We start from the raw sequence: 14,743 nt of genomic DNA on the forward strand, positions 1-14,743 counted from the left end.
AATTCTTTTGCCATGAAAAGGAAAATTTTATTTAATTAAAAACAATTTTCCTTTTCTCAATTTCAATGGCCGGCCACAACAATAAACTTCCAAGCAAATAAAATTTTAAACACCAATTAAAACTTCCTTATTTGCTTCCGGAAATTTATAAAATTTCTCCAATAATTTTATCCCTTCATGATTGGTTTATAAAAAGGAAATTTAATAAATTAAAATCTTTCTTTTAACATGTGGATAAAAAGAAAGTTATCTCTAAAAATTAAAATCTCTTTTAATCTACAAATAAGGAAAGATATCAAATCTTTTCTTAATCTTTTGTAGAAACTTATAAAAGAGAATATTTAATTTTAAACTCTCTTTTAAATCATGAACATGGTTAAAAAGTAAAGTTTTTTTAAAATTTAAAATCCTCCTTTAAACAACAAATAAGGAAAGATTTCAAATTTTAAACTCTCTTTTAAACATGTAGACGATTTACAAATAAGGAAAGTTTTTACCAAAAATTAAAACCATCCTTTTAAACTACAAATAAGGAAAGAGATTAATCTCTTCTCTTAATCTTTTGTTATAAAAGGAAATTTTTAATTTTTAAACTCTCTTTTAAAATCATGATATCCACATAAGAAATAATTTTAATAAAAATCCTTTTTAATATTCTAGTGGCCGGCCACCTAAGCTTGGGACCCAAGCTTTGGCCGGCCACCTTCATGGCTCATCCACTTGGTCTTGGCCGGCCCTAGCTTGGGTTCCAAGCTAGCTTGGCCGGCCCCATTGGATGGGTAAGAAGGTGGGTATGCGGTGGGTATAAATCTCTATATACTAGAGGCTACGATAGGGACCGAGAGGAGGAATTGGTTTTGGTCTCCCGATGAAATTAAGCATCCCGTGTTCACCTCGAACACACAACTTAATTTCATCAATAATAATTCATTCCACTAAAGAACTATTATTGAACTACCACACCAATCCCAAATTACATTTTGGGCTCCTCCTTATTATGAGTGTGTTAGTCTCCCTGTGTTTAAGATAACAAATGTCCACTAATTAAGTAAGTTACTGACAACTCGCTTAATTAATATCTAGCTCCAAGAGTAGTACCACTCAACTTCATCGTCATGTCGGACTAAGTCCACCTGCAGGATTTAACATGACAATCCTTATGAGCTCCTCTTGGGGACATTCTCAACCTAGATCACTAGGACATAGTTTCCTTCTATAATTAACAACACACACTATAAGTGATATCATTTCCCAACTTATCGGGCTTATTGATTTATCGAACTAAATCTCACCCATTGATAAATTAAAGAAATAAATATCAAATATATGTGCTTATTATTATATTAGGATTAAGAGCACACCCTTCCATAATAACTGAGGTCTTTGTTCCTTTATAAAGTCAGTATAAAAGGAACGACCTCAAATGGTCCTACTCAATACACTCTAAGTGTACTAGTGTAATTATATAGTTAAGATAAACTAATACCTAATTACACTACGACCTTCCAATGATTTGTTCCTTTCCATCTTGGTCGGAGCTACTGTTTATAATTTATAAGGAACCGATAATATGATCTTCTGTATGTGACACCACACACCATGTTATCTACAATATAAATTAATTGAGCAACTACATTTATCATAAATGTAGACATTTGACCAATGTGATTTTTATTTCTAGATAAATGTTTATACCAAAAGCTAGGCTTTTAGTATACACTCTAACAATCTCCCACTTATACTAAAAGACTAAGCTGCCATATCTGCTGCTATACACCTGATTCCCAACCCTTCAACATGCCCATCAAAAGCTCTTGCCTTAAGGACCTTAGTGAAAGGATCTATAGGTCATCACCTGATGCAATCTAGGCAGCAACAACTTCTCCTCGTTTATACGATTTCTCGTATTGGGTGGTACTTGCGCTCTATTGTGTTTACTTGCCTTATAGACTTATGGTTTCTTCGAGTTTGCTACTGCACCAACATTATTACAATAAATTGTAACAATCTTTGGATAAACCAGAAATCATATCTAAGTCTATCTTGAGATTATTGAGTCATTCAGCTTTTATGGCTACCTCAGAGGCTTGCCATATACTAAGCTTCTATGGTGGAGTCCAGAAAAACACCTATTCTTATCACTCTTCCATAGTTATGACTTTACCTCCTAAAGTAAACACAAAACCCCGAGGTTGATTTATTATTATCCCTATCCGATTGGAAGCCAAAATCCATGCAACCCACTAGGACCAAATTAACTGCCTTGTAAGCTAGCATATAATCTCTAGTGCCTCTAAGGTACTTCAATATATGCTTTATTGCAGTCCACTGTCCTTGTCCAGGGTTACTTTGATATCTGTTAACTATGCCCTTGGCAAAACAGATTTCTGATCTCGTGCATAGCATACATTAGGTTGTCTAACTGCCGAAGCATAAAGAACTGCCTACATGTCCTCAATCTCCTTTGATGTCATCGGAGACATCTCTTTAGATAAAGACACTCCATGCTTAAAAGGTAAGAAACCTTTCGAGGAGTTTTGCATGCTTAAAACGAGCAAGGATTTTCCGATGTATCAAGCTTGGGATAAGTAAAATATATTTTTTCTTTCGATCCCTTATTACTTTGATCTCAAAAATATATACATTCTCCCAAGTCCTTTATATCGAATTATTTGGACAACCATACCCTTACTTTTGACAACATTTTGATATTATTTCCAACTACCAAAAATGTTATCTACGTATAGTACAAGAAATACCACCACGTTTCCATCACACCTTTTGTGTACACAAGACTTATCCGTTTACTCAATAAATCCATAGGTCTGGATTACTTTGTTAAAACGGATGTTCCAAGACTTTGAAGCTTTGCCTCAGTCCATAGACTGATTGAGCTTGCACACAAGATGCTCTTAGCCCTTTGCAATGAACCCTTCTGGTTGCTTTATATGGATGCTTTCATCAACACTTCCATTAAGGAATGCTGTCTTGACATCCACTTGCCAAATAGATAAAAGAATCTGGATAGACTTAAGCATGGCTACCAGTGAAAAAGTTTCCTTTTTCATCAAGCCTTGATTTGAAAGTTACTACCTTCCTTTCTATCCCTCTTTTCCTATTATAGACCTTTTTACACCCAAAGGCTTTTACACCATTTGGTGGTTCTACAAGCTTCCAGATTTAATTAGAATACATATATTCTAATTCTGTTATTCATTACTCTTTGCCAAGATATTGCATCTTTATCTTGGAGTGTTTCATCATATGTCCGGAGTTCAGGTTCATGTCCTCCAGGGATCGAGTCCAAAAACTCTCCCAAAACATGAATCTTTTTAGGTTGCCTAACAACTCTCCCACTACGACAAGGCACTTTCTGCAATTGTGTATCATTTGTGATACGTGTTGTAGTTTCCTTGTGGTATCTCATCTTGTACAATTGGTACTAGATTAGACATGCCTTTTATTACTTCCTTAAGAACAAATTTGCTTATGGGCACATGGTTTATTACATAGTCCTTTTCTAAAAATCGGTCATTGATGCTAACAATTGTTAGGATCGATGGTCGCGGCTAGAGAGGGGGCTGTGAATAGCCGACCCCAAATTCGCGTTTCTTTCTACAAATCAAGTTAGCGCAGCGGAAATACAATAATAGAAACAAGAACGAGAAGATCAAACCTTAGACGCAGCGATGTAACGAGGTTCGGAGATGAAACTCCTACTCCTCGGCGTGTCCGTAAGGTGGACGAAGCCTATCAATCTGTCGGTGGATGAAACCCCGGATAACCGGCTAATATGAACTCCTTCTGGGTGGAGAAACCTCACCACAAAGCCTTTGCAACAGCAAAACAGAGGAGTACAACAATAGAGGAAACAAACAAGAACAATAGAAATTGTAAACACACTTGCTTGCCTTCACGTCGAAGTCCGTTGATGAAGCAGCAGCTTCACGGCTCCAGCAGCTAGAAAAGCAGCACGAAGCTCACGCGAAGCTTCAACAAAGCTCAAATCGCAGTAAGGAGGAAGAGCAAGAACTGTTTCTGTAGAGGCCCTCGATCTCGATATATAACCTGCGAAGAAGAAGACACATAAACTAGCGTGTGTGCATAGCGGCTCGACCGATCGAGGCACACTCGATCGGTCCAGAGTGTTTTGATCGGTCTTGGGGACCGATCAGGCTAAGCTGGACCGATCGGGCTGTCACGATCGATCCGGAAGACCTGATCGGTCCAGGGACCGATCAGTCCTTCATTTTCTCCCGAACTTCTTGCATTCGATCGTTGTTTCGATCGGTCTGCGGACCGATCGATAACACTCGATGAACTCTTGTTTGTTCTTGATCGGTCACCGCACGATCCGGATACCAATGTATCACCGGATCGATCCATCGATCGATCCGAGCTATTTTGCCCAAACCAAGTCCCAAGCCTTCCAAACCAACATCCGGTCAACCTTGACCTGTTGGTACATCATGCTTAGCATCCGGTCACTCCCTTGACCTGCTACGACTCCCCACCAAGTGTCCGGTCAATCCCTTTGACCCACATGGACTTTTCTATTCGTGTCAAGTATCCGGTCACTCCCTTGACCTACTTGACCTTCTCAACACCAGATGTCCGATCACCCTTGATCCATCTAGATTTTCCCTTGCCCGGCTTCACTCACCAGGACTTTCACCTAGCTTCACTCACTAGGATTTTCACCTGGCTTCACTCACCAGGATTTCCAATATGCCCGGCTTCACTCACCAGGACTTTCCAACTGCCTGGCTTCACTCACCAGGACTTTCCCACTGCCTGGCTTCACTCACTAGGACTTTCCCACTGCCTGGCTTCACTCACCAGGACTTTCACCTAGCTTTACTCACTAGGGTTTTCACAACTGCCTGGCTTCACTCACCAGGACTTTCCCACTGCCTGGCTTCACTCACCAGGACTTTCTCACTGCCTGGCTTCACTCACTAGGACTTATCCGTCTGCCTGGCTTCACTCACCAGAACTTTCCACATCCGGTCCAGAGAATGAGCTGTTGGTGCAACCTTAGGTCAAGGTTGACCTGGTTGACCTGACTTGAGTTGACCTGACTCGAGTTATATTTTGATGTTTGACTTAGGAAGATTGTTGGTACAACCTTAGGTTAAGGTTGACCTAGTTGAGTTGTATTTTGATGTTTGACACTCGTGGAAGAGTTGTATTCTTGATATGGGACAAGAATAGATGTTTGGGAGATTATTGGTGCAACCGTAGGTCAAGGTTGACCTGGTTGACCTGATTCGGGAAAAAGTCCAAGTATGGAGACTTGGGACTGAAATCCAAGCTTGGCCTGGAAAAGTCAAGTATGGAGACTTGGCACGGTTGAGCGGAGTTTGCGAAAAGTCCAAGTATGGAGACTTGGCACGGAGAAGTCCAAGCGGGAGCTTGGCACGAGGAAAGTCCTAAGCTGGGATGTTAGGCGGTTGGAAAGTCCCGTGAGTGAAGCCAGCGGTGAGAAAGTCATAACTGGATGTTAGGCGGTGTGAAAAGTCTTGGTGAGTGAAGCAGGTGGGAAAGTCCTAAGTGGGATGTTAGGCGGTTGGAAAGTCCTGGTAAGTGAAGCCGAGTGAGAAAGTCCTAACTGGGATGTTAGGCGGTGTGGAAATCTGGTGAGTGAAGCCGGTGGAAAGTCCCTGGTGAGTGAAGCGGGCAAGGAAAATCCGGATGGATCAAGGGTGATCGGACATCTGGTGTTGAGAAGTCCAAGTGAGTAAAGCTTGGCATATGGAGTCGGAGAGGGCTCGGTGGCTCGTTCTCCTAACTTGGTTAGAGAGGGCACTCTAAACCTAGGAGTTGGATCGGTCTGGTGACCGATCATAATCGATCAGTGGTGACTGATTAGAATCTACTTCGACGATCATCTTCATTCGCCGAAGCTTGATCGAGCCGATCGGAAACCAACGAAGCTCAGGCTGTCATCGGTCGAGGAGTTGCCGATCGGTGTAGTCTCTAGTCGATCGCCGAAGGTGCTGTGGCTAGGGCACGGTGGAGGCTCAGATCTCGCGTCGTCTCCCAACCGATCAACTTCTGATCGGTCCACGCACCGTCACGCGATCCACCTCTTCACGATCGGATTGGTCAGAGATGCCATCGAGGAGCGATCTTGGCGGTAGGGTGTCGCTAGATCTGTATTGGCTAGGTTGGCTCTTCTCTATATTTCTTCTTCCTCTCTCTTTGATCTGTGCTCTAGAAGCATCGTCGGAGAGGGATCTTGGCTGTCGGCTACAGATTCTTGGCCGAGATCAACAAGTGCTCGCTAGTGAGCAAAGGCAAGCATCTGATTCTATTCTGTGGTATTGTATTCTTGTCCTCTTGTTATTTGCATCTTCAGTTGCAAGACATTGTGTGAGGTTTCTGGAAGGAGTTTGATTTAGGTTTCGGACTCATCCACCGACGGATTGATAGGCTTCGTCCACCTTACGGACACGCCGAGGAGTAGGAGCATCATCTCCGAACCTCGTACATCGCTGTGTTAAGGTTTGATATTCTTCCTTTCATTTCTAGTTTATTTTTCCGCTGCGCTAACGAAGTGTAGGAAGAAATGAGCGATTTGGGGCGGCTATTCACACCCCCCCTCTCTAGCCGCGTACGAAGAGATCCCAACAAGTGGTATCAGAGCGAGGCCGCTCTTCGACGGATCAACACCCGGGGGAGCACGGGCTAGAGATGGATCTCTATGGAGAAGATGTCACGATTCAACCCTTCTACGAGTCTCACGACAACTTCACATATTGGAAGGTAAGGATGATGTATTTTCTTAGAACTAATATGTTACATTGGTTTTGTGTACAAGAAGGGTTTTCCCCTCCGATGGATGAGGAAGGAAAACCTATCAAGAAGAAGGAGTGGACGAAAGAGCAAATCCGACAATCCGAAATCAATGACGAGGTAACAAAAATTATTGAATTTGCTTTGCCTAATAATGTTTTGTGCAAGATAGATAGGTACAACAACGCCAAGGAATTGTGGAACAATTTGGCAAAATTCCATGAAAAGGAGCCTAGTGAGCCAAGTAGCTCACATCATGGAGGAAGCGAATTGGAAGTTGAGGGCTACTCAACATCCAAGGAAGAAGAGGAGGAGAGCTCTTGTTCAAGATCGGAGCAAGAAGAGGCATCTACCTCCGGAAGGGATGAAGAAGAAAGCTCATCTCCATCCACAAACCTAGGTAACTCAAACACTTTAATTTCGAGCAAATTACATATATTATGCTTTGAGTGTAGGGAGTGTGGACATTACAAGAGCAAGTGTCCAAAGAGGATTAAGAAGACTCCACCGGCACCAAAGGTCAAGAAAGCCGGAGTCCCGACACGCAAAGGCAAAGAGCACGTGGTGTGCTTTCAATGCAAGCGAAGGGGACATTATCGGAGTCAATGTCCGAGGGGGAGGCAACCTCACAAGGACAAGAAGATGAGCACATCGATAGGGGGAGCTAAGGCAAACCCTAAGGTAATCTCTAAGGTTCATTATTGCAATTCTAATAAGACACATGCTAGTAGTTTTATTGCAATTGCTAATAATGATAAGCATGTTAATTATAGGAATCAATATATGTGCTTAGGTGCTAAACATGTTAGCTTAGATAAGGATAATACTAGAAATGTCAACCCTAGGATTAACTCATCTAAGGCTAAGGAGAACCTAGGTAGAAATCCCAAAAGAACTAGACATATGCCTAGGAACACCTCAAGAAACAATGACAAATCAAAACTTGAGGTATTAGAAAAGGAAAATCAAGTCTTGAGGTCAAGACTTGACTCCTTAGAAAAGGCTCTTAAGGATTTGACTCTAGAGTCTAGGGGTCAAAAACCAATGTCCAAGGACAAGAAAGGTTTGGGTCACAAACCTAAGTCCCAAGTGGTCAAGCCCACTTATCATAGTGTTCCATTCGATTATGGAACAAAACCTAGGGCTAGGAAGACCACCACCAAGGTCACAAGGGGAGTCACCCCTAGAGTTGATCTTGATGAGTCCCAAATGACCAAGGCTTTAAAGCCTAAGAGGGTCATTAGGAGGGTTGCTAGGGAAGTCATCCCTAGTGAATATTTAGTGAACCCAATGAGCTCACATAGATATTGGGTTCCTAGGAGCATCTTCTCTACCCCATAGATGGGTTAGAGAGTGTCAACTTCGATTAGAAGGGTAGTTAACCCAACTTTGAGGAAATTGACACTCAAGGAGCATTTTCAAGGTTTTGAGAACTTTTGAAAATGAAATGGAATTACCATTTACTCCTTTGAAGAGTTAAATGTGCCTAAAGATTGGAAATTTCATTTTTAATCTCAATTGGCACAATTTGGGGCAATCTAGGATTAAATTTGAAGTTAGCCAAGTGGTTAAGGATACTTAGATAGGTAATCTAGGTATATTTATTTATGCTAAATCTTGCCATGATTGTTTGCCCTTACATGTCATGACATCATGTTTAGTTTTATTATCATTTGAAATGTCATGATAATGCTTAGGCTAGTTTTTATGTCATGTTTATTTAAGTTTCAAACTTTATGCCATGACATTATGACATTGGCATATGTTTTCATTTATGATACCATTTTATGCCATGTCATCATCTCTTGCATTAATAATCAATGAAATTGATTTGAGGACAAACATATAATTTGATATTGAGATCAAATTGGTGTTTAGAAAATGCATGAGAACTTAGCCTAAGTTGACCTTAACTCATATCTCACATCAAATTGACTTGAATGTGGTTTGATACACCTTAGATGTGTGTGAGATATTAGGATCATGAGTTAGGATCAAGGTGCATTGTCCTTGTACCTAGATGACCCTAATTCAAGAAATTAAGGATCATAGGGAAAGCTTGTGTACAAGTCAGGTACATCTAGCCCTAAGATTATGATCCTAAATTAAAGGGTTTAAAATCATTTCAAAATTGATTTGAAAAACCTTGATGAAGCTTTCCTAGTGATTGCATTCATCATTGAACATTGTGATACAAAGTTGAGTTAAACTTGAACTATTTCAAAGTTTTTGAACTTTGTATCAAGATTGAAAAATGGAAGTTATTCTCATAGAAAGCTATTTTTCCATGATAGTATATATTATGAGGAATGTATCCTCAAAATTTCACAATTTTTCGAATTTTCTGGAATTTTCTAAGAGTTTCTGAATTTCGGGAAGGAAATTTCAGAAATCTGCCTATCAGAGTCTGGATCGGTGCGGGGACCGATCCAGAAATCTGATCGGTGCGTGGACCGATCCGTGAAGCATGGATCGGTCTGCGGAACCAAGATGAACCAGTGCGATCAATGAAGCGTGGATCGGTCTGGGGACCGATCCAGGGGGCTTCTGATCGGTCTGAGGACCGATCAGAGCGTGCCAGTTTCTGATTTTCAGCTGTTGGTCTGAAATTTCAGCTGGAAGTTGGGTTTTGTGGATTTCTAAAGGTTTGGAACTCACAAAGACATTGTTGGTGCAATGGTCAAGGGGGAGTTAACCTTTAGGGGGAGTTTTACCTAATTGTCAAGGGGGAGTTGACTTTTAGGGGGAGTTTTTACTCCTTAAGACTTTTGAGGATTAGTGATATGGGATTATCACTAAGTTGATTGTTGAGTTTAGTATCAAGGGGGAAATTAAGAGTTTCAATGAAAGGTATGGGACTTTCATTAGTAAGAAACTCTTGACCTTGATACCCTCCTTTTTCTTTTTGATGTGTGTCAAAAAGGGGAGAGTGTTCATTGGAGAATTATTGGAGAACCCAAGTTAGGTTATCGGGTTAACCTAAGCTAAGGAAAGAATGTCAAGGAATGTTCAAGAAAAGAACATTGAAATTCTTTTTGATGTGTGTCAAAAAGGGGGAGAATTATTGGAGAACCCAAGTTAGGTTATCGGGTTAACCTAAGGGGAGAATGTTCAGAGAATGTTCAAGGAAAGAACATTGGACATTGGAAGATGGTTGGAAAACCTAAGTTAGGTTATCGGGTTAACCTAACTTGATTATGGGTTTTGTCAAACATCAAAAAGGGGGAGATTGTTGGTGCAACCTTAGGTCAAGGTTGACCTGGTTGACCTGACTTGAGTTGACCTGACTCGAGTTATATTTTGATGTTTGACTTAGGAAGATTGTTGGTACAACCTTAGGTTAAGGTTGACCTAGTTGAGTTGTATTTTGATGTTTGACACTCGTGGAAGAGTTGTATTCTTGATATGGGACAAGAATAGATGTTTGGGAGATTATTGGTGCAACCGTAGGTCAAGGTTGACCTGGTTGACCTGATTCGGGAAAAAGTCCAAGTATGGAGACTTGGCAACGGAAAAGTCCAAGCAGGGAGCTTGGCACGCGAAAAGTCCAAGTATGGAGACTTGGCACGGAGAAGTCCAAGCAGGGAGCTTGGCACGAGGGAAAGTCCTAACTGGGATGTTAGGCAGTTGGAAAGTCCTGGTGAGTGAAGCCAGGCAGTGAGAAAGTCCTAACTGGGATGTTAGGCAGTGTGAAAAGTCTTGGTGAGTTAAGCCAGGCAGTGGGAAAGTCCTAACTGGGATGTTAGGCAGTTGGAAAGTCCTGGTAAGTGAAGCCAGGCAGTGAGAAAGTCCTAACTGGGATGTTAGGCAGTGTGGAAATCCTGGTGAGTGAAGCCAGGTGGAAAGTCCTGGTGAGTGAAGCCGGGCAAGGGAAAATCCAGATGGATCAAGGGTGATCGGACATCTGGTGTTGAGAAGTCCAAGTGAGTAAAGCTTGGCATATGGAGTCGGAGAGGGCTCGGTAGCTCGTTCTCCTAACTTGGTTAGAGAGGGCACTCTAAACCTAGGAGTTGGATCGGTCTGCAGACCGATCCAGGCTCGATGTTTCTGATCGGTGCGGTGACCGATCGATTCCACTCGATAGCATATTGTGGAGTTCCCGATCGGTCCACAGCGGTCGGCACCGATCGGCGAAGAAAGCTCTGATCGGTCCGAGGACCGATCAGTGTATCTGATCGGTCTCCACGACCGATCGAGACGAAAGCGATCGGTCTCTCCGCAGAGGGAGAGGATCGATCGGGGACCGATCGGATGACTGATCGGTCCACGCCGATCGATGACGATCCACCTCTTCCCGATCGGTGCGGCCGATCGAGTTCTTGCGATGCAGCGGCTAGTTTCTTCATTGTCTTCTTCGCGGTATAAAGGGGAGGCTGCTGCATTTCTTCTTCTTCCTCTTCTTTTCGCTATAGCTGCTGTTACGGTGCTTGAGTTTTGTTGAGCTCTTCTTCGAAGCTTCGCGTGAGCTTCCTAGCCGGGTTCCTTTGTGTAGGCCCGTGAAGTTCTGCTTCATCCAGCCGACAAGAAGGCAAGATTGTTTGTTTTTTACTTTCGTATTCTTGTACTCCTGTTTATCTTGCTGTTGCAAGACATTGTGCGAGGTTTCTCCACCCGAAGGAGTTGATTTGGTTTTCCGGGGACTCATCCACCGACGGATTGATAGGCTTCGTCCACCTTACGGACACGCCGAGGAGTAGGAGCATCATCTCCGAACCTCGTACATCGCTGTGTTAAGGTTTGATATTCTTCCTTTCATTTCTAGTTTATTTTTCCGCTGCGCTAACGAAGTGTAGGAAGAAACGAGCGATTTGGGGCGGCTATTCACACCCCCCCTCTCTAGCCGCGTACGAAGAGATCCCAACACGAGCTACCGAGCCCTCTCTGACCACAGTTCGGGGAACGAGCTACCGAGCCCTCTCCGACTTCCATCCGGTCCAGAGAACGAGCTCCCGAGCCCTCTCTGACCACAGTCCGGAGAACGAGCTAACGAGCCCTCTCCGACTTCCCATGTGCCAAGCTTCCATACTTGGACTTTTCCGTGCCAAGTCTCCATACTTGGACTTTTCCCGTGCCAAGCTCCCTGCTTTGAAATTTTCACCATGCCAAACTCCCTGCTTGGACTTTTCCCATGTCAAGCTCCCTGCTTGGACTTTTCCCGTGCCAAGATCCCTGCTTGGACTTTTCCGAGTCAGGTCAACTCACCTCGGGTCAACCAGGTCAACCTTGACCACGGGTTGCACCCACAATCTCCCAAGCTTGTATCCTTGTAAAACATCAAGATACAACTTTTCTGTTCACGTCAAACATTGTCAAACATAACTCGTCAAACATCAAAACACAACTCGAGTCAAGTCAACTCGAGTCTGGTCAACCAGGTCAACCTTGACCTAAGGTTGCACCAACAATCTCCCCCTTTTTGATGTTTGACAAAACTCATAATCAAACTTAGGTTTTCTAATGTTCTTCCTTGAACATTCTCCCCAAACCTACACTCTCCCCCTTTTTGACACACATCAAAAAGAGTGAATCAAGGTCAAGAGTTTCTTTCTAATGAAGGTCCCATACCTTTCATTGAAACCCTTAATTTCCCCCTTGATACTAAGGTCAACAATTAACTTAGTGATAATCCCATATCACTTAAGTCTTTTAGGAGTAAAAACTCCCCCTAAAAGTCAACTCCCCCTTGACTAATAGGTAAAACTCCCCCTAAAGGTCAACTCCCCCTTGACCATTGCACCAACAATGTCTTGGAGAGTTTCAACCCATTAGAAATCCAAAACACCAACTTCATTGCTGAAATTTCAGAAATTTCAGACAGCACAGTCGAAACTGGCACGCCCTGATCGGTCACCAGACCGATCAGGCTCCTTCTGGATCGGTCCAGTGACCGATCCACACAGACCTGGACCGATCAGGCAACCTCCTGATCGGTCCACGACCTCTGATATCAGTTTCTGAATTTCCTTCCGAAATTCAGAAACCCCTACAAAATTCCAGAAAATTCCAGAAATTATAAAACTTTGAGGATACATTTCTCATAACATATACTATCAAGGAAAAATAGTTTTCTATGAAAATAGCTTCCATTTTTCAATCTTGATACAAAGTTCACAAGTCTTTGAAATAGCTCAAAGTTAACTCATCTTTGTATCACCTTGTTCAATGATGAATGCTATCACTAGAAAAGCTTCATCAAGGTTTTTCAAATCAACTTTGAAATGATTTTAAACCATTTAATTTAGGACCACAATCTTAGGGCTAAATGTACATGACTTGTACACAAGCTTTCCCTATGATCCTCCAATTAGAATTAGGCTCATCTAGGTACAAGAACTATGCACCTTGATCCTAACTCATCATCATAATATCTCACACACATCTAAGGTGTATCAAACACATCCAAGTTAATTTTGATGTGAGATATGGATTTAGGTTAGCTTATTCTAAGTTCTCATGCATTTTTCTAAACAACAATTTGATCTCCATATCAAATTGTGTTTTAGTCCTTAAATCAAGTTAATTGATCATTAATGCACAAGATGATGACATGGCATATAATTGTATCATAAATGGAAACATGTGCCAATGTCATGATGTCATGGCATAAAGTATGAAACTTAAATAAAGCATGACATTTAACTAACCTAAGCATTATCATAACATTTTAAATGATCATAAAATAAATATGATGTCATGACATGACATATGGCAAACAATACATGGCAAATAATATATAAAGGTATAGAAAATACCTAATTCTAGCCTTAGTTGCCATTTTTTGATAATTTTGATTATTTTGCCATAGGTTCTATATTCCTAAGTGTAATAGACCTAGCATCTTATACCAAAGATTTTTAGATCACTATGTGCCAATTAGATTGACTCTAGACAACTCCTCAAATATGATTGGCACATCCTAATCACCTTAGGAATAACTTTTCATTTCATTTTCAAGGCTTGATTACACCTTGAAAATTTCTAAAGTGCCACCTTTTGCCATGATTAGGTTAACTACCTATTCAAGTAAGGTTGGCACACCCGAACCCATCTAGCGTGATGAAATCACGCTCCTAGGAACCCAAAATCTATTTGAGCTCATTGGGTTCACTAAATATTCACTAGGGATGACTTCCCTATAGCAACCCTCCTAATGACCCTCCTAGGCTTTAAAGCCTTAGTCATTTGGGACTCATCAAGATCAACCCTAGAGGCGACTCCCCTTGTGACCTTGGTGATGGTCTTCCTAGCCCTAGATTTTGTTCCATAATCGAATGGAATATTGTGATAAGTGGGCTTGACCACTTGGGACTTAGGTTTGTGACCCAAACCTTTCATGTCCTTGGACTTGGGTTTTTGACCCTTAGACCCTAGAGTTGACTTCTCTAAATTTTTAAGGGTCTTTTCTAAAGTGTCAAGTCTTGACCTCAAGACTTGATTCTCCTTTTTTAATACCTCAAGTTTTAATTTGTCATTTTTCTTTGAGGTACTCCTAGGCATATGTCTAGTAGTTTTGGGATTCCTATTTAAGTTCTCCTTAACCTTAGATGAGTTAATCCTAGGGTTGACATTTCTAGAGTTGTCCTTACCTAGGCTAACATGTTTAGCACCTAAGCACATATATTGGTTCCTAAAGTTAACATGCTTATCATTATTAACAATTGCAACAAAACTACTAGCATGTGTCTTATTGCAAGAGTGAGACTTAAATGTTACCTTAGGGTTTGCCTTCGCTCCCCCTATTGACGTGCTCGGTCTTTTGTCCTTGTGAGGTTGCCTCCCCCTCGGACATTGACTCCTATAGTGTCCCCTTCGCTTGCATTGGAAGCACACCACGTGCTCCTTGCCCTTGCGTGTTGGGACTCCGGCTTCCTTGACCTTTGGCGCCGGTGGAGTCTTTCTAACCCTCTTTGGACATTTACTCTTGTAATGTCCAAATTCCCTACAC

Source organism: Zingiber officinale, chromosome 7A, assembly GCF_018446385.1.
Source record: "Zingiber officinale cultivar Zhangliang chromosome 7A, Zo_v1.1, whole genome shotgun sequence".
Lineage (NCBI taxonomy): Eukaryota > Viridiplantae > Streptophyta > Magnoliopsida > Zingiberales > Zingiberaceae > Zingiber > Zingiber officinale.